Raw genomic sequence first — 19,140 nt, forward strand, 5'->3', positions numbered from 1 at the left:
AAAAAAAAAAAAAAAAAAAAAAAAAACAACTTATTGTTATATTGTTACTAAAATTAATCTTTTCGTAATATAAGTACTCACAATTTTTTTTCTATAAACAGTCTTATCCCTCCTCCCGACAATACCTAAGATGCAGAACAGTGTGTATTGTGTACAGCTCCTTGAGTAAATAGGAGGGAAGGGGACATATATAAATACATGTATTCACACAAGATGCTCCTACAGGCATGAAACATCTCTGAAGGGATTCATAAGAAATGGATAGCAATGGTCACCTGAGAGATGGGTCCTGAGAAACTGGGGAGAGAAGTGGCAAGGGTACCTTCTACTGTATCCCATTTCCTGTCTTTTGAATATCAAATGCCATAATCTAATGACTATGTGAAAATATCTTTTCAAAAAATAAAAGTAAATTTTAAGAAAATTAAAGTGAATTTTTAAAAAGAAAATAGTCTATTTTCATCATTTTTCCTGCAGCCTGGTAGACACAGGCACTGCCTTGTATAGAATTGCTGTTACTTGTCTCTATACCAACACCAAACCTGTAACTTCACATCTGAAAAGTAGACTATTCACCATTATTTTTACGGTTGCATGACAGTTTAAACAAATACTTTGAAATTTCTGACCCACAAGAGAGTCAAGATCAAGGCAAAATAGGGTCAACATAACTACTACAAATAAAAACCTCTAAATATATGAGTTTTTATTTTAACAAAAATAGGATCAAACTATACACACTGTATCATACAATCTTCTACTCTTACATTACACCATAAGCATCTTTCCACATTTAAAAGATACAACACCATCATGTATATAAAGTCTATAAAACTTTATAGATTTTAACAATTCTGTACATAGTACAGACATGTACAACTACATGGCAACTTCAGAAGTAACACTGATGGGCCAGGGGTGGTGGCCCAAGCCTATAATCCCAGCACTTTGGGAGGCCAAGGTGGGAGGATTGCTTTTGAGGCGAGGAGTTTGAGACCAGCCTGGGCAACATAGTGAGACCCCATCTCTACAAAAATAAATAAATAAATAAACAAACTTGGTGTGGTGGCTAGCACTCGTAGTCCCAGCTGCTTGGGAGGCTGAGGTGGGGGCATAATTTGAGTCCAGGAATTTGAGGCTGCAGTGAGCCATGATCTTGCCACTGCACTCCAGCCTGGGTGACAGAGTGTGACCCTGTCTTAAAAAAATAAAAAGGAAAGAAAAAAGTAACATCTATGTGGAATCCCACCATAGTTGGCTACTCATTTTAACTCACATGCGCAATGCCATCGGGCTTTCTTCTGGTGATATAATATACTTAAACTCTGTGCCAGGCATTATACTAAGTTCTAAGATAAATGTACCACTCATAGAGTCCCATCATTAAACAATTCTATTAGGTGACATTAATATGGTCTTTTTAAAAACTGAGGCTTAAAAAGATTAACTTGCCCAAAGTCACAAAGTCAATTAAAAAACACCAGAATTCAAGCCTAAGCCTGTTGAACGTAACACCCCTCCAATTTTTAACCCTATTTTCTCTTCTGGACTGAACTCATTCTATATTGACAGCACTCCAATAGTGACCTCATTAGTTTCTTTGTCGATCTCAAAGAAGCAAGGTTGTTTGCTTCAATTTTTATATGGCTCCAAGAGTGAGAAAAGAATGGTGACCAGGGCATGCTACTCCACGTAAAAAGATCACACCATTAATATTTCTTCACCTCCATATCCAATGAGAAGTCTGCATAATACAGTTTGCTCTATTCACTTTAGGTACCCTTTCTTAGAATAAAGATGCATAAACAAAGTATGCGATTCTCTAAAATGTATATGTTCCTGCACAGAGTACTCTAAAGGGCTATCCAGGTAATATACAAAGAGCAATTATATTAAACTTTTTTAAACATATCTGTGTACAAAGTTAGTCGTTCCATCAATAGGGTCAATGATCCATGTGGGGTTGTCAGTTAAGACACTTTTTCCCTGGCTGCCACAGATTCCTCACCATTGAAACTAAAAGCAAGAAGGATACACTCCTATTAACAATGTCCAAACCATGATATTTCCTTAGCTGCACAGTCTTGTATAAAATATAAAAGTCTGCACCCTACTTTTCTATTGTTGCTTCTTTGTCCCTATAAAGACTGATAACAGTGGGGGGGAAGCTTTATTTTATTTTACTGAGAGCAAAGTCATGAGAAAAATTACAGAATTCAAAATTTTTAAATGTGGCTGGGCATGGTGGCTCACGCCTGTAATCCCAGCACTTTAGAAGGCGAAGGCAGGTGGATCACCTGAGGTCAGGAGTTCAAGACCAGCCTGACCAATATGGTAAAACCCCTCTCTACTGAAAATACAAAAATTAGCTGGGCGTGGTAGCATGCACCTGTAGTCCCAGCTACTCAGGAGGCTGAGTCAGGAAAATTGGTTGAATCCGTGAGGTGGAGGTTGCAGTGAACCGAGATCGCACCATTACACTCCAGCTTGGGTGACAGAGCAAGACTCTGTCTCAAAAAAAAAAAAAAAATTATAAAATGTAATACCAGAATAAGTAATGACACATGCATGTTCCTGCGCGCGCACACACACACCAGACGAGCATATTTTGGAGATGAGAAATCATTAAGGAAATGCCATGATTTAAAAAATGGGTCCAGACACTCTCTAATACTCCCATCAAGAGGCAGAGCCTACACTTGGTAACTTGTTTCTAACTAAATCTTATGGAAATCCCATAAGTGATACTAGAGTTCACTGGTTTTCTTCTTTCCTATTTTCTTTTCTAGTTATTTTCTTTCATTTAAAACTGAACTGTCTTAATAACTACTATCATCATCTCCATTTATCTCTTTTTCTCTTAGCTATAAATCTTTTTATTCAGAAGAAATATACTTAGCCACGGCTTAAAACATTTTTTCTTCTCAATGGCTAAAAACACCAGGAATGGCCGATGACATGACTAGGAAGAAGTCCAGAATCACAGTGCTAACAGTTTAGCATGATAATGTTTCTGTTAAATTTCTGTGCCTGTAAAAGAGCCCAAATTCCAGGATTTTCTCTCAGACTCTCTAGAGCTACTGCCACTTTACCATATAAAGAAGTTTACGATACAGAGAATGAAATTGAACTTTTAAATCATGCCAACAGCAGACGTTTGTCATGTTAGCTTCCCAGCACCCAACCATTCATTCCTTTTACTATGAAGGAATCCAAATATTCCTCTTTCCTACTCCCTGTCAGCTTGAACATATGCAAAGCACCTAAGCTCAGAAACCGCATATCCCTGCCCAGAATTTGTAATCTTAAACTAATGAGGTAAAGATAAAAGGTTAGTTAGAAAGTATTCAAACCATCAGAGTCAGGAGTGAGGGTACCAGTGGCTGCCTCAGCCATAGCTCCTGTGTCCCCTCAGATACTCCTCCTCCCTCCCATGGTTCTGGCCCAAGGAGCCCACACCCACAACATAAATCCCTTTTCAGCTTAAGCTAACTGAAGTCAATTTCTGTGTCTAAAATCAAAATGCTTGCCTAGTATAAGTGACTCCAACTTAGATTTCATTTTGTCATTTGAAATGGAAATAAGAAATACCTGTGAGATGGATACTTTTCCTTTATGGAAGAGATAAGCATTTTTTCAACTTTTTGGTCAGTAGCAGTTACCAAATCAACTGGAGAACTTTTCAGGATAATATTCACTTCATTTTTAAGAGTATCACGAACCACCTAAAAAGAGTTTTTGGCAGGCAAATAAAAAAGCATAAGTAATTTTAAATCAAACAAAAAGATAAAACACAAAAATGATTTAAAACATTCAATCTGACTTTAAATAACATTCCTTAAAGATATTCTTGGCTGGGCGCGGTGGCTCACGCCTGTAATCCCAGCACTTTGGGAGGCCAAGGCAGGCAGATCACCTGAGGTCCGGAGTTTAAGGCCAGCCTGACCAGCATGGAGAAACCCCATCTCTACTAAAAATACAAAATTAGCCAGGTGTTGTGGCATGTGCCTGTAATCCCAGCTACTCGGGAGGCTGAGGCAGGAGAATCGCTTGAACCTGGGAGACGGAGGTTGCAGTGAGCTGAGGTCATGCCACTGCACTCCAGCCTAGGCAACAAGAGTGAAACTCCATCTCAAAAAAAAAAAAAAAAAAAAGATATTCTTAAGAATTTCTCATAAAAATGTTTATAACATAAGGCTTCAATAATTATGACCTTTTAGGTATGGAATTATATAATCTAACATCCTATTTTAGCTGCACAACTGTCATCACAAGACGTTTAATGATATAAAATTGAAGTACTCACTGTAAAGTGTTTAGTAAAAGGAAAACAAATGCAGACTGAACAAAATACATGTTTTATTTAATAAGGCAACCACACGCTTCACACCCGTCACATTATGGCTGACAAAGTTTTAATTCATACCTCTTCAGCTTGTCTTGCTGGGGTTACTGCCTAATCTATGCCTTCCTGCCAAGGATCAGCCATCTTCCGAAAATATTTAACACATGTCAGCACAAAGTAGTTAGAATTCTCTAAAAGTCTTAATTATAGAATAGTTTTCTTCACACAAAAAAAATCTTAATTAGCAACAGACTTTCATTTCGTATTTACCCCCTGCCCTATTCCAGAGTTCAATTTTTTTTCCAAGATTTACTCCTAGACCAATTAAAGAACACTTTCTACCTGGATTACTTCACTACTAATGCAGAAATGTTTTAAAAAATTTCTATTAAATTGTCTCCAAATGTGTTCATACCATAACACGTTAAAAAACAAAACACAATCTCCGGTGCGTTCCTCCAAGATGACAAAGAAAAGAGGGAACAACGGTTGTACCAAAAAAGGGCTGCAGCCACGTGCAGCCTATTCCCGGCACAAACTGTGCCCGATGCATGCCCAAGGACAAGGCCGTTAAGAAATTTATCATTCAGGACATAGTGGAGGCCGCAGCAGTCAGAGACATTTCTGAAGTGAGCGTCTTCGAAGCCTATGTGCTTCCCGAACCATATGTGAAGCTACGTTACTGTGTGAGTTGTGCAATTCACAGCAAAGTAGTCAGGAATTGATCTCGTGAAGCCTGCAAGGATTGAACACCCCCACCCTGATTTAGACCTGCGGGTGCTGCCCCACGGCCCCCACCAAAGCCCATGTAAGGAGCTGAGTCCTTAAAGACTGAAGACGGACTATTCTCTGGAGAAAAATAAAATAAAAATTGTACTTAATATTGCATGTTGAGTGTATCTGTGCTAGATAGGGTGGGTGTTAGACCAAGTGAGAAGTGACACACAGTATTTTCATGAGAAAGAAAGCTTATTCATGTGAATTAAACCTTAACTGTTTGTGGTCATGTCCCTGGCCTCGCAATTTGCATAACTGGGTGAAATAAAGGGAGTTTAGGCAAAAAAAAAAAAAAAAAAAAATCAACAAAACACTGGTTTAGGAAATAGAGAAAAAGGACACAAGAAACATTTTAATAGATAAGTAAATGTCTGAGTGAAGGATAAAGTGAAGATAAAAGAAAGAACACTAGGAATACTGAAATAAAAGAAGCTTTGAAAGGAAGGAGCAAAAGGCACATGTACTAACTAAATGCCAGGCAGGCAGGTGCTCTACATAGGAGACGTATTTTTTAATAAGGTTATAAAGATCAAGAATTTAAGGGTTAGAGATGAGAACTTCTGTACGCAAGATAATAGAGAGAAATAACACAGTAAGAATTTGAACTGATTTTAAATTCCATTGTTCTTTCTATTATGACATTCTGAGGAAAGAAAATTCCGGGACCAAAAGAATAATAAAAAAGAAAAAAATGAAATGTATTTCTCTGAGATTAGAGAGGAGAAAAAACAACAACATATATTTGTGTTCTGAAGTGTCCAACTCTCCACTGACTTCCAAAGACTAGAATAACTTGTCTATGGCTTGACCATACTCTGAAGACTGTATCTAGCACAGTGAAGCTTTTTAAGCTGTCAGATTCCAAAAATGTGGCCTCAATAGAAAGCAACCCTAGTTTTGTCTCCTTTGCAATTGAGAATAGCTAACACAGAGCTGCATCTTGAAGATACTCAGAAATCCCTATCTTGGGACTCACATTATTTATAGGAAAAGAGACAGGAGAGGAAAGGAGGGGAAAGGACCGATACAGTGAGTTTCTGCCTGTTGCTTTTTCTTCCTGATAAAGGAATTTAAAAAAAATTAAAAAGGAGGCCACTCTCTGAGTTATATGAGTAACTCCTTAGAGATCTTCAAGAATTGTTGGTGACAGATCGAGAATCCATCTCAAAAAAAAAAAAAAACAAAAATTGTTACCAAACTTTTTTTTCATTCTGACACCCATTCTGCTCCACTAGTCTTGACAGAACTAGACGTTTTCAAGCTGCACCCACTTTCCTGCCAGAAATGACTCAAGCCACTCACACCTCCACCTTCTAACAGCACTAATGTCACTCCGACCAATCCTTCAGGGCCCATTTCAAAAGCTACCCTCTCTTCTAGGGATTCTCCACCCAGAAGTCACTATGTGTTTTACCCTTCAATAGATGTTTGCTGAATACCTATTATATGCTGTACACTGCACCATGGGGAGGAAAACCAGGTCCCATTCATACTTACTCTCTAGGAGGGGACTCAGATACTAATAAAAAATGCACAGACCACATGCAAAATCACAACGGTAATAATCAAGGCTAAGGAGGACAAGTGCAATGAGAAGCATCTAACGGGAGCTTTCACCTGGACTTAGTCATCGGATCAGTTTTCCCTGACGACAAAATTAAACTAAGGTGAGAAGAACAAGTGAACACGCATGAACTCACTCAACTGCAGGATGCCTGGTGCATGAAGACTAACTGAAGGGCCTAAGTGTGACAGCTCAGAGGTCAAGAGAATCAGGAGGGATAAAGCTGGGGAAGTAGTAGGGTTCATCCCTTATAGGACCTCAGGGATAAGAATTTGATGGGAGACACTTGAGGAATCACTTCACTGTGGCTACTGAACAGACAGGCAGAAAGTGGGTATGGGTAGACAGTTAAACTATTTACATTCAGCATGCAGTAGTGTGGAGGATAATTGGCTGGTAATTGGCTGAAACCTCAGGAGGGAAGTTTTGCTGGTGGAGAAGCTAAGGGAGTCAAGAGATATCTGTTTGGAAAGATAAAACTGGGGAGACTCAGTAACAGACTGGTTATGGAGTATGAGGGCGAGGCAGAGTTCAAGGATGCCCAAATTTTCCAGTCTGGCAAGTGAATGCATGACAGTCACATCTACTGAACAGGGAGTAACAAAAAAAGAGTCGAGTTTGGGATGTGGGAAAGAGGTTGGAAAATTAAGAGTTCAAGTAGCAGAGATATGAGGCCTTCGTGAAATCAAAAGATGTCAATTGTGCAGCTGAATAGACGGATCCTGAGCTCAGAAGAGAGGTTTGATCTGTAGATATAAACATGTAAGTTACTTGAGTAGACAGCAACTGAGGGCCTGAGTCTGGACTTCATTGGATAAGCATGATTGATAGATAATTGTGTAGGAATATCATCCCACAAAATCAGCATGATCTAACAGTAATAGACCGGGGAAACCCACTGAGGCCTGTCTGTTCAGATTCTTCTCGGTTCCCCTTTGCAGCATTCCTTCCTCCTGGGTATGGAGCAGGGCCCTGTCCGAAATGGGAGTCTTATGACTTACAATCAGACAAGATAGGCCAGAGAATTTATTTATAGCCAGCTACAAGACAGAAAGGTAGGGGAAGATCCCTACCTTGGGGAGAAAAAGCAGCAGATGAAAGGAGGGCAGAAGGAGGTCAAAGAAAGAAATTCATTTTTCTGGGGGGCTGCAGTGCCCCACATTATAACACAAGACTGTAACAAGGGCTTATGGGAGTTATGAGCCAGTAATGGTTGGTGAAAACATATATGTATATGTGTATACATATATGTAATACATTTATTCTGATATACACGTATATATCATATCACAAGTACATTTCTTGATGTAAAGGGGCCGTATTTACTCACTTTCATTTTCCCAAATCCATAGACACCTGAACTGTTTCCTGCTGTTTCTGTCCTGGTCACAGCCTTCCCAGCATGGGAGCCAGGCCATCTTCCTCTCGCCACCTGTCCCCAGCAGTGCGACTGGCGCTGCCCCGTCTCTTAGGGTGACTACCTGTAAGTGATCTCTCTGCCATCTGTGGGCCACCTGTCCTTAGCAGCGCGACTGGCGCTGCCAGTCATCCGGGCGCTGCCCCACCACTTATGGTGACTACCTGAGCCTGGGATGCACCAAGTTTCTCTCAACTTTTCAGAGTAGGGAAAATGAAAACAGGCAATGATTCCACAGAAGCTGCCATAGGGGTTAAGTGCGATGTCTGCGAACCGCTACCCCAACGTCAGGACTGTTTCTGGTCACCCCAGGGCAGTTCCAGATAACGTGGCAGGCAGGGGTCACCCAAATGCAGCCTCCGCCCCAGGGACTGACCGCGCACCGCAGGCAGCGCTCGTCCCGGGCCCTGCAGGGGGAAGCACCAGCCGAACCCGGAGAGGGTGGCGAGTGAGGCGGGGAAAACAGGGGTCTCACTTCGAGTCGAAGGGCGTCCTGCTAGCTGGGTGCCCGGTGCTATCCGGCCTCAGTGCTTTGGGAGGCAGAGGGGCTGCCCGGGACCAAAAGGACCCGGCTTCGTAAGCCGTCAATGAGGGGGCGTGGTTGCTTTGCTGGGCCCCGCCCCCAGCTGTGCCCTGCGAGGCTCTGCTTGAGGCCTGGCCCAGGTCTTCACCAGCGCAGGAGACTCAGATCTGGCCTTTTCTTTCTCAGTTCTGGTTCTTCTAACTTCTTTTCTTCTGCTTGTCCTTTCTTCTCTAAATCTTTTTAAAATTCAATTCCTCTTTCTTTTTCTCTTTTCTTCTTTACTCTTCCATTCACGCACCTTTTCCCATTTCTCTTTCTTTACCCTTTCTCTCATTTTTCCATAGTAACATTTTGACAAAACACAAATTGGAGATATGACTTCGGTTGAGTAGCTTTTATTTGCCAAAGCAATACGTGGTAAACTTATAGTACTTAAAAAAAAAAAAAAAAAATCAGTTGCCAGAACTAACTGCCCTTTTCCTCAATGATGTATTTAGATACCACTTATCGAGGACTTACTATGCTTTCAGCAATTGTGTTTTTATATGCATTATTTTTGTTAAATATTGCCTGAGGTATGTATAATTACCTTCATCACACAGATGAAGAAACTGAGGCTCAGAGAAGGTAAATGATTTTTCCTCACACAGGTCACCGGTCACACAGCAAAAGCAGAGCAGTGAAACACACTGACTCCAAAGTGTTGGGGCTCAGAAAATGACACCCCAAAATGAAGGCCTCAGAAGCAGCCTCACAGAAAAAAAGTGATTTGACCCCTCTTGCTTTCCTGTCTCTGGCCCCACATTCTCCCTCAAGGCTTGCCTTAGAAACTGGAATTCTTCTTCCCCAAGGCAGGTCCTAGAAACTCAAAAATATTATTCTAATCCCCACAACTTTTTGTGTAAAAACAGACCATAAAGAAATTATCCAACCCACTTCTTCTGATTGTAGGTCTCAAGACCCCATTCCAGAGAGGGTCTTGCCCAATGCACAGAAGGAAGCAATGCACCAGGGAGAGGCCAAACAAAATCTGAACAGACAGGCTTTGCTGGGTTTCCCCACTCAGTCTATTAGCATTACATTACATAGTTTTGGTCCAATCCTGTTTCTGCGCAGCTGGGTATATTTTGCTTGAACCTAAACATAAAAATGGACTGTTACCCTGTGTCTTGGGTCTTCATTCTGAAGGCTCCCATGTCACTTAAAACTATGATCAAATAAATTTGTATCCTTCTCTCCAATTAATCTTTCTTTTCTCAGTTGATTTTCAGCAAACATTCAGAGAACAAAGGGGAAATTTTCCCTTTGGTCCTACAAAAGTCTGCACGCAGCAAATGTACGGCACAAGGAGGTAGCATTATATGAGGTACAAGGACTAGTTTATGGTCCTTAAAATGTTTCCTCTTCTTGAAGGGGCAGCATCATGGTACATACATCATCATCACGCAAAAACTGTTGCACAGATATAAGATGTCCCAGCCACAGCAGGACCAGAAAAGTGAGCTATTTGGCTCCTTACTTAGGAAGTGATTGCTTTTCTGCATTTAATCAAAGAACAAGATGTTGTCACAATCACGTTGCCAATGAAACACTTCCCAGAGATGAATGATGTGAACTGTGGACCCCATTCCCACACCCCACAAAGAGCAAGAAACTTGTCTTAATTGTCTAAAGAATGATGCCTTAGGTATCTGGTTTGGATATCTCTATTTGCCTATTAAATGATTTTTTTTTATTTTTTAAAGACAAGCCTTCAGAAACTAGCTTCTTCATTGTCAATCATCTTAAAAATCTTGCCAACTGCATGATGACAAGTGTTAATTCATAACTAAATAAAATTTTCCAAGCTTTTGCAGAAATGTCATCCATCATCTTTTAACCTTTTTAAATGAATGTGGTCCCACTGATTTGGCAAAGCCGTTAAAATCAGTATAACCAATTTGAAGCAAGAGAGATTAAATATTACCTATCTTATTCCTTTGAATGATAACATTTCAAGCTACCTGTGTCAGGTGAGCAAGAAGCCTAGTTTTTTTCTAGAGACCTTAGCATCTGCCTCACAATTGTTCTCAAGTAACCTAGATTTTTTCAGTCCAAAGAGGCCATTCTGCTTCCAAATGCCTGCTGAAAGTGAAATGCGGCCGGGCGCGGTGGCTCAAGCCTGCAATCCTAGCATTTTGGGAGGCCGAGACGAGCGGATCACGAGGTCAGGAGATCGAGACCATCCTGGCTAACACGGTGAAACCCCGTCTCTACTAAAAAATACAAAAAACTAGCCGGGCGAGGTGGCGGGCGCCTGTAGTCCCAGCTACTCGGGAGGCTGAGGCAGGAGAATGGCGTGAACCCGGGAGGCGGAGCTTGCAGTGAGCTGAGATCCGGCCACTGCACTCCAGCCTGGGCGACAGAGCGAGACTCCGTCTCAAAAACAAAAACAAAAAAAAAGAAAGAAAGTGAAATGCAAAATCTGCCGGTACACAGGGAAGTCTCAGTGTTCAGATTCGATTGTGGCAAAGCTGCAAACTGGTCTCACAAATCCAAGGGATCTTTGGTCCAAAGTTGTGAAAGTAGTTCAGAAAGCTGCAGAGACCTCAGTACAGGATGAGTTACCCCTGAGTTCCCAAAGGGGCAATGTTTAAAACTCTGGTCCAATCTGCAGCCACTGTTCCTAACCCTAAGAACATCTGCTGTGCCCAGGTGTCATCGGGGGCAGGGACCAGCAGCACAAACTCTGCTTCCTGGCATGGTGTCCAGCTCCTCACTCTTCCGACCTTCCCTAAGGGAAGTTCCCTCTTGGAGGCCTTTGGTATCCTTTCTTGTCAGCTGACTCCCATCTATGAGAGAGGTTGTAATTACGCTGAACCTCAGAATGAAAGGCAGGTGAGATCCAATGCCCCTGACACCTCCCCAGACAGCTGAGTGGACACAAGAGAGTTCTAGGGAAGGGTGGCCTTTGTGAAGCCACAAGAAGGTCTGTTATCCTTTCCCAAAGGCAAGGATGACAGTGCTTACTTGCCCTGTATTTGCATAATAAAGAGAGTCCACCACAGAAATGAGTGGGCAATTTCCCTCCCCAGAAATCACGGGCATCTTGCCAACTGCGCTTAGTCTTTGGAGTTGACTTCTTTTAAATGACCTCTCTCTTCATTAAAACAAGTTTTGGTTTCTACATGCCAAGATATTCTCAGTTAATAGTTAATGATTTAAGTGGACTCTCACCTAATATAATTATATATACACCATGGCAGCTGGTCAGGGGTGGAGTGTCCAGGATAGCTAATAAGATCTTACATTTTGCTACCAAAATAATATCATATTCACATTGTACTCCATAAAACATTCTCAAACCAACAGAACTGAAAAGTTACCTCCTTCCTCTGATCTCCTGTGTAGCATTCTACTGTTGGAAGCACTCATTGGATGCTTAACATTTATGGTGTTGAGTATATACACACATGTATTCTTCCTCACCCCATGTCAACGTTTTTATTAGATCATAAGTGGATTATGAATGGACATCATTTTAGTTATTCTTTGACTCTCCCACAGTGCATGAGTAGGAATTCAGCAATGCTTTAATTGTTAGGCTTGGCAATTTCTTTTTCTCTTATCTTCTAAGATAAGGGTACAGCTTTTCTTAGCCTTGTAAGACCAAAAGGAACAGTAACATTTCACATCCAGAACACACAGCTCCTGTAAAAGGAGCCACAGAGGCTAAGTTTGCCTTGGACTTGGAAAAGACAGCTGAATAATGGCAAGGGCTAAGAAACTATTTAACAACCAACTGTCAATAGCAACAGTCAAGAAGACACAGCATACAAACTTTAGCAAAAAAGTGCCCAAATGAGAAATGTGAAGCAGGAACTAAGAGACTCAACAAAAGCACTTCTAGGTTATCTGTTTTTAGAAACATTAATCGAACTCTGAAAGTCAAATAAATCCCTATGAACATTAAAAGAAAACTCAGAGGTCTAATTATTCTAAGAAGTTTGCTCTTTCAGGTATTCTACGCTTGATGACTATTTCAACTGATACTGATAAAGTATGAAAAGGAGTGTTGACACAATTTTAGAAACAGGGATATGAAATGTACCTGACAACCCTAATATATTACTGTATATGTAAAATTGACAGGCATCGTGATCAGGGGCAATAATGTTAGTGTGTAAGTCATCAAAATGGCCAGCATGAAAGTTCCATGTAGAAGCAGAGCAAAGAGATAGCCCCCCCGCTTCCTGGGCACGTGCAGTTCATTACAAATCCAAAAGCTTGTGCCTCAGGCAATGCCACAATCTGAGACAAAAGAAATCCACAAAATGGCATTAAACAAACAAACAAACAACAACAACAAAAAGCTGTGTTAACTTTCCCAAGAATTACTGGCAAAGCTCTCTTCCATGCTGTTTGAAACACCTGTAATTCAATCTTACAACTAAATGTAGATTTGTTCAATAGTATTAGTGGTAATATAAGCATTAGGATATTTCTATCAATAGGCATTGATGCCTGGAGAAGACTGTCCTTTTGTTTGAGCACTTTGACTTTCCCATTCTTGATTTCTTCAATGAGTCTTTCTTGCCTACCTTCAGAATCCCAGAGTTGAATAGTCACATTTGTTTCTCTTTCTTCATCTGTCACCAGATTTATGGTAAAGTTTATAACATATGATATCTTCTTGGTCAAATAAAGGGTTTAGCACATCTATAAAAGAGAGATAGTACAAAACTGGATTTAAAAAACAAAGTCTAGCTCTATGCTGCTTATAAGAGACATCCTAAAACAAAACAACATAGAAAAGTTGAATATAAAGGGATAAAAACAAGACATAATAGTGAAATATTCACCAAAAAACCTAGTGAAATGATATTATTATAATTCAAAATAGGATTTAAGGCAACATTCATAAAAAGCATGTAACAATACAGAAATTCTATGCACCTAATAATATACTACTCCGCAAAACCATTAGAATTATAAGAAAAAAATGAATAAAACCACACAATAGTGTGAGATTTTAACACATCTGTCTCAAAAACTGATAGATCAAGCTGACCAAAAATTAGTTAAGTACACACACACACAAGCAAGCACACACACATAAATATGTGCATATATGTGGACAGAGGGGGACTGCAAATGATAAAGCAAACAGGGCAAAGGTAAATAATTGGTGCATTTGGGTAAAGTCTATGGAAAAGTTATATATACTATGTTTGGAACTTGCCTGTGTTTTAAATTGTGTCAAAATAAAGATCATAAAAAATCACATCCAAATAAGTAAATTAAAAACAGTAAGTTCCCATCCTTTGTGAGGAATTGGAAAAAGAACATCAGAGAAAATCTTTTTTAAAAGCAGAGAGAAGGAGATAATACAAGGGCAGAAATTGACTAGGCACAGTAGTTCATGCCTGTAATCCCAACACTTCGGGAGGCCAAGGCGGGTGGATCACCTGAGGTCAGGAGTTCGAGACCAGCCCGGCCCACACGGTGAAACCCTGTCTCTACAAAAAATACAAAAATTAGCTGATCATGATAGCAAGTGCGTGTAATCCCAGCTGCTCAGGAGACCGAGGTGGGAGAATCGCTTGAACTCGGGAGGTAGAGGTTGCAGTGAGCCGAGATTGCGCCACTGTAGTCCAGCCTGGATGACAGAGTAAGACTCCATCTCAAAAAAAAAAAAAAAAAGAAAGGAAAAGAAAAGAAAAAGAAAAAAGAAAAAAAAAGGTAGAAATTAATGAAACAGAAACAATGAAACAATAGGGGAATAAAAGTGATATATGTTTCTTTGAAAAGACAAACAAAAAATAAAGATAAACTTCTAACTATACTGTTTAAAGGGAAATAAAGAAAAGTACAAATGAAAATTGTTAAAAATGAAATGGAATGGCTAAAGATACAATAGAGATTTGGGAATATAAGAGAATAACTTGAACAACTTTATAACATCTTTATAATGGACAGAGAACACATGTATTTACATTTAAATAGCAATTTTGAATCAATTAGTACTTTGCAGACTTTCTTTCCAAAAAGATAGCTAATGCCTTTCTTTCCTTTTAATTCCTAGTCTTTACTTATGATTTGACCTGAGTAATATAACAATAGTGATAAAATTTCAAATCAGAGGCACAAAAAAATCCCACTTCAATGTCACCTTTGCCAAATTGGCATTTAGAGGGGGCCGTAAAACTTGGTTTTTCTAATGAAGGATTCATATAAAATCTTTACATATATTTCCCTAAATATAATTTTTAATACATATTTTCGCACAATTAAAAATGCAGGTAAGTATACAGTAAAAGGTCTTCTCCAATGTTTGTTTTCCATCAAGTACTTTTCCTTACAGACAAAATTTCCAGGGTCTTGGGTATATTTCCAGAGATGTTCTATGTTATATATAAAAGACACAGCACACACACACACACACACACACAAATATTTTATACTATATATACTGTTCTGGACCTTTACTTTTCCACTTAAAAATAGGTATTTGACAATATATATTGGACATCCCTCCATAATAAACAGTTTACTTTTTTTAAAAAACTTGCTTCATATTCAACTAAATGTTAGCATAGCCTAGGATATGTTCTAGTCACAAACAATCCTCAAATCTCAGTGGCTTAAAACCACAAAGTTGTTTTTTTATTTTGTTTTTTTTGAGACGGAGTCTCGCTCTGTCGCCCAGGCTAGAGAGAAGTGGCACGATCTCAGCTCACTGCAAGCTCCGCCTCCCGGGTTCACGCCATTCTCCTGCCTCAGCCTCCTGAGTAGCTGGGACTACAGGCGCCCACCACCACGCCCAGCTAATTTTTTATATTTTAGTAGAGACGGGATTTCTCTGTGTTAGCCAGGATGGTCTCGATCTCCTGACCTCATGATCCGCCCGCCTCGGCCTCCCAAAGTGTGGGGATTACAGACATGAGCCACTGTGCCCAACCCACAAAGTTTTATTTCTAGCTCCTGCTACATGTTTATCATGAGTTGACCAGAAGTTCTATTTCATGTCTACACTACTAGGGAACCCAAACAAATGTATCTGGCTCTATCTGGTCACTTTGGCAGTAGGAAAGAGAACTGTAGAAAGAATCACTGAAATGAAATAATTTAGTCTAAAAGTGGCAGATGTCATTTTTGTTTACAACATTGGACAAAGAGGTCACATGGCCACCTATAACCAAAATGGAACCAGGAAATGCTGAAAATATTTGAACATCTCTAATAACAACCAGAGGATATATCATACTTTAAAAATTGGTTTTCTACTGATGATCCTTTGTTTTCATTCTTTACTACAAATAAGCACTATAATAAAAGTGCACATATCATTTTTTACATGTGAATATATCTATAGGATATATTCCTAGAAGTAGAGTTTTGCATGTATCTTTAGAAGTCCACCTGTGGAGAATTAGTCCCAGTGGAATGAGCGAGCCGAGTGTCCGTGTGGTTGAGTCTCCGAAACTGGTAGCACTTGTAGCATGGCTGACCAACTGACTGAAGAGCAGACTGCAGAATTCAAAGAAGCTTTTTCACTACTTGACAAAGACAGTGATGGAACTATAACAACAAAGGAATTGGGAGCTGTACTGAGGTCCCTTGTACAGAATCCCACAGAAGCAGAGTTATAGGACGTGATTAATGAAGTAGATGCTGATGGTAATGGCACAATTGACTTCCCTGAATTTCTGACAAAGATGGCAAGAAAAATGAAAGACACAGACAGTGAAGAAGAAATCAGAGAAGCATTCCGTGTGTTTGATAAGGTTGGCAATGGCTATATTAGTGCTGCAGAACTTTCTCATGTGATGACAAACCTTGGAGAGAAGTTAACAGATGAAGAAGTTGATGAAATGATCAGGGAAGCAGATATTGATGGCAATGGTCAAGTAAACTATAAAGAGTTTGTACAAATGATGAAAGCAAAGTGAAGACCTTGTACAAATGTGTTAAATTTCTTGTACAGAATTGTTTATTTGCCTTTTCCTTGATTGTAACTTATCTGTAAAAGGTTTCTCCCTACTGTAAAAAAAAAAAAAAAAATGCATGTATAGTAATTAGGACTTCATTCCTCCATGTTTTCTTCCCTTATCTTACTGTCATTGTCCTGAAACCTTCTTTTAGAAAATTGATCAAGTAACACGTTACATGTGGCTTACTCTGGATATATCTAAACCCTTCTGCACATCTAAACTTACATGGAGTTGGTCAAATGAGGGAACATCTGAGTTATGCCTTTTTTTAAAGTAGTCTTCTTTAGGAACTGTCGGCATGTTGTTGTTGAAGTGTGGAGTTGTAACTCTGTGTGAACTATGGGTAGTCAACAATATGTACTTAAAAGCTGCACTATTGCAAAGTGGGTGTATTATCCAGGTACTTGTACACCCTTTTTTTTGTACTGCTGGTACTGTACCAGAACCATTTCTTTACTTGCTTTTAAAACTTTGTTTAGCCACTTAAAGACAATCTGCTTATGGCACAATTTGCCTCAAATCCTTTCCAAGTTGTATATTTGGGAGGCCGAGGCGGGCAGATCACAAGGTCAGGCGTTCAAGACCAGCCTGACCAACATGGTGAAATCCCATCTCTACTAAAAATACAAAAAAACTTAGGTGGGCATGGTGGTGCATGCCTGTAATCCCAGCTACTCAGGAGGCTAAGGCAGGAGAATCGCTTGAACCTGGGAGGTGGAGGTTGCAGTGAGCCGAGATTGCACCACTGCACTCCAGTCTAGGCAACAGAGCAAGACTCTGTCTCAAAAAACAAAAAATTACAATTTATACCACCCTGCCCCCCCTAAAAAATAAAAGAAGTCCACCTGTGGCATGGAGCACCCCAGGGATTCAGTTTATCCACACTTGACATACAATGAACATAGATTATTACAATGTTTCCATTTTGGGGGGTGGCAGGTGATATTTTTTAGAAATCTTCCAGAGATACAATTGACTACAGCTACATTCTCTGAGCTAGAATAGGAAACAGGTATGGCTACAATATTTTATGTTTTAATTCTTAGTCCAAGTATTCTTATCAATTGTTTAATTTCAGTCAAGTCAGAATTATAGTTCTGGATGTTGCACCAAATGCCAGGATTAGAAGATGGAATCCTCTAATTATTTATTTTTACTAGATTTCCCAGTAGGCCCACGGGAGGTTGTGTCATATTAAAATATGATTCTATGATCACATTAATTTGAAAATATCAGGTTAATCAAAGTGGATTTTTAACCACAGAACTTTTCACAGCCTCATAATATGAGTGCCAAAACTGGAAATTTGTAACGGGGGAGGAGGATGGAGCAAGATGGCCAAAGAGAAGCCTCCAAATTGTCCCCCCAACAGGAACATAAAATTGAGCAAATATCCACACTAGTAAGTACCTTCAAAAGAAGCAAAAATCAGGTGAGCAATCCCAGTACCTGATTTTAACATCATATCAAAGAAAAAGGCACTGAGGAGGATAAGAAAGGCAGTCTTGAATTGCCAATGTCACCTCTCTCCCTTCCCCGGTAGCCCTGCGTGGCATGGAGAGAAAATCTGTGTGCTTGGGGAAGGGAGAGTGAAATGACCATGGGGTTTTGCATTTCAAGTCAATGCTGCACATAGTGAAAAGCAACATGGGGAAGAATTCAACCAGCATCCAAACAGGGAGGATTTAGACCAGCCCCAGCCAGCGGGGAATAGTTCACCCCAAATGGTCAGAACCTGAGTTCCAACAAGTCCCATCACTGCAGGCTAAAGTGCTTCAGGTCCTAAATAAACCTGAAAGGCAGTCTAGGCCACAAGGACTGCAATTCCTGGGAGGTCTTGGTGCTGTGTTGGGCTTGGAGCCAGTAGACTTGGGGTGCAGGTGACCCAGTGAGATACCAGCTGGGGTGTCTAAAGGAGTGCTTGTGCCACCTATCCCCCAACCTCAGGCAGCACAGCTCACAGAGCGAGGAGAGACTCTTTCTGCTTGAGGAGAAGAGATGGGAAAGTAAAGAGAACTTTGGCAACTTGGATACCAGCTCAGCCACAGTAAAATTAAGCACCAATCAGAATCTTGAATCTCCTCTTTCAGGCCCTGGCTCTCAGATGACATTTCTAGAGCCATCCTGGGTCAGAAGGGAGCCTGTTGCCCATACGAGGAAGACACAGGACTGGCAGGATTCACCATCTGCTGACTAATAAGCCCTTCTTGGGCCTTGAATAAACATCAGTCATAGCTGGGTAGTAGTCACCATGGGCTTTTGGCAAGACCCAGTACTGCGTTAGCTTCGGTTGTGACCCAGCACAGTCCCAGTGGTGGTAGCCAATGGAAGTGCATGAATCACCACTCTCCAAATTTTAGAGCATGGAAAGAGAGACTCCATTTGTTTGGAGGAAATCAAGGGAAGAGAACAAGAGACTCTGCCTGGTAATCCAGGAAATTCTACCTGATCTTACTGAAGGCCACCAAAGTGGTACTTTGATGCGTCTACAAGAGTCACAGTATTACAGGATTTGGGGTGACCCCTTATGCAGATTGGTGA

At 40.3% G+C, this 19,140-nt stretch overlaps 4 pseudogenes; 2 read left to right on the forward strand and 2 right to left on the reverse strand.

Annotated features, from left to right (window-relative positions):
* LOC112630370 overlaps positions 1–8,131 on the reverse strand; it is a 23,250-nt pseudogene extending 15,119 nt beyond the window's left edge.
* Positions 4,809–5,215, forward strand: LOC112630371 (annotated as a pseudogene).
* A 4,074-nt stretch (positions 8,132–12,205) lies between the features above and the next one.
* LOC112630177 lies at positions 12,206–14,838 on the reverse strand (annotated as a pseudogene).
* A 1,269-nt stretch (positions 14,839–16,107) lies between these two features.
* On the forward strand, positions 16,108–16,557 carry LOC112630510 (annotated as a pseudogene).
* The last annotated feature ends 2,583 nt before the right edge of the window (positions 16,558–19,140 follow it).

The sequence above is a fragment of the Theropithecus gelada genome, chromosome 8 (assembly GCF_003255815.1).
Source record: "Theropithecus gelada isolate Dixy chromosome 8, Tgel_1.0, whole genome shotgun sequence".
Lineage (NCBI taxonomy): Eukaryota > Metazoa > Chordata > Mammalia > Primates > Cercopithecidae > Theropithecus > Theropithecus gelada.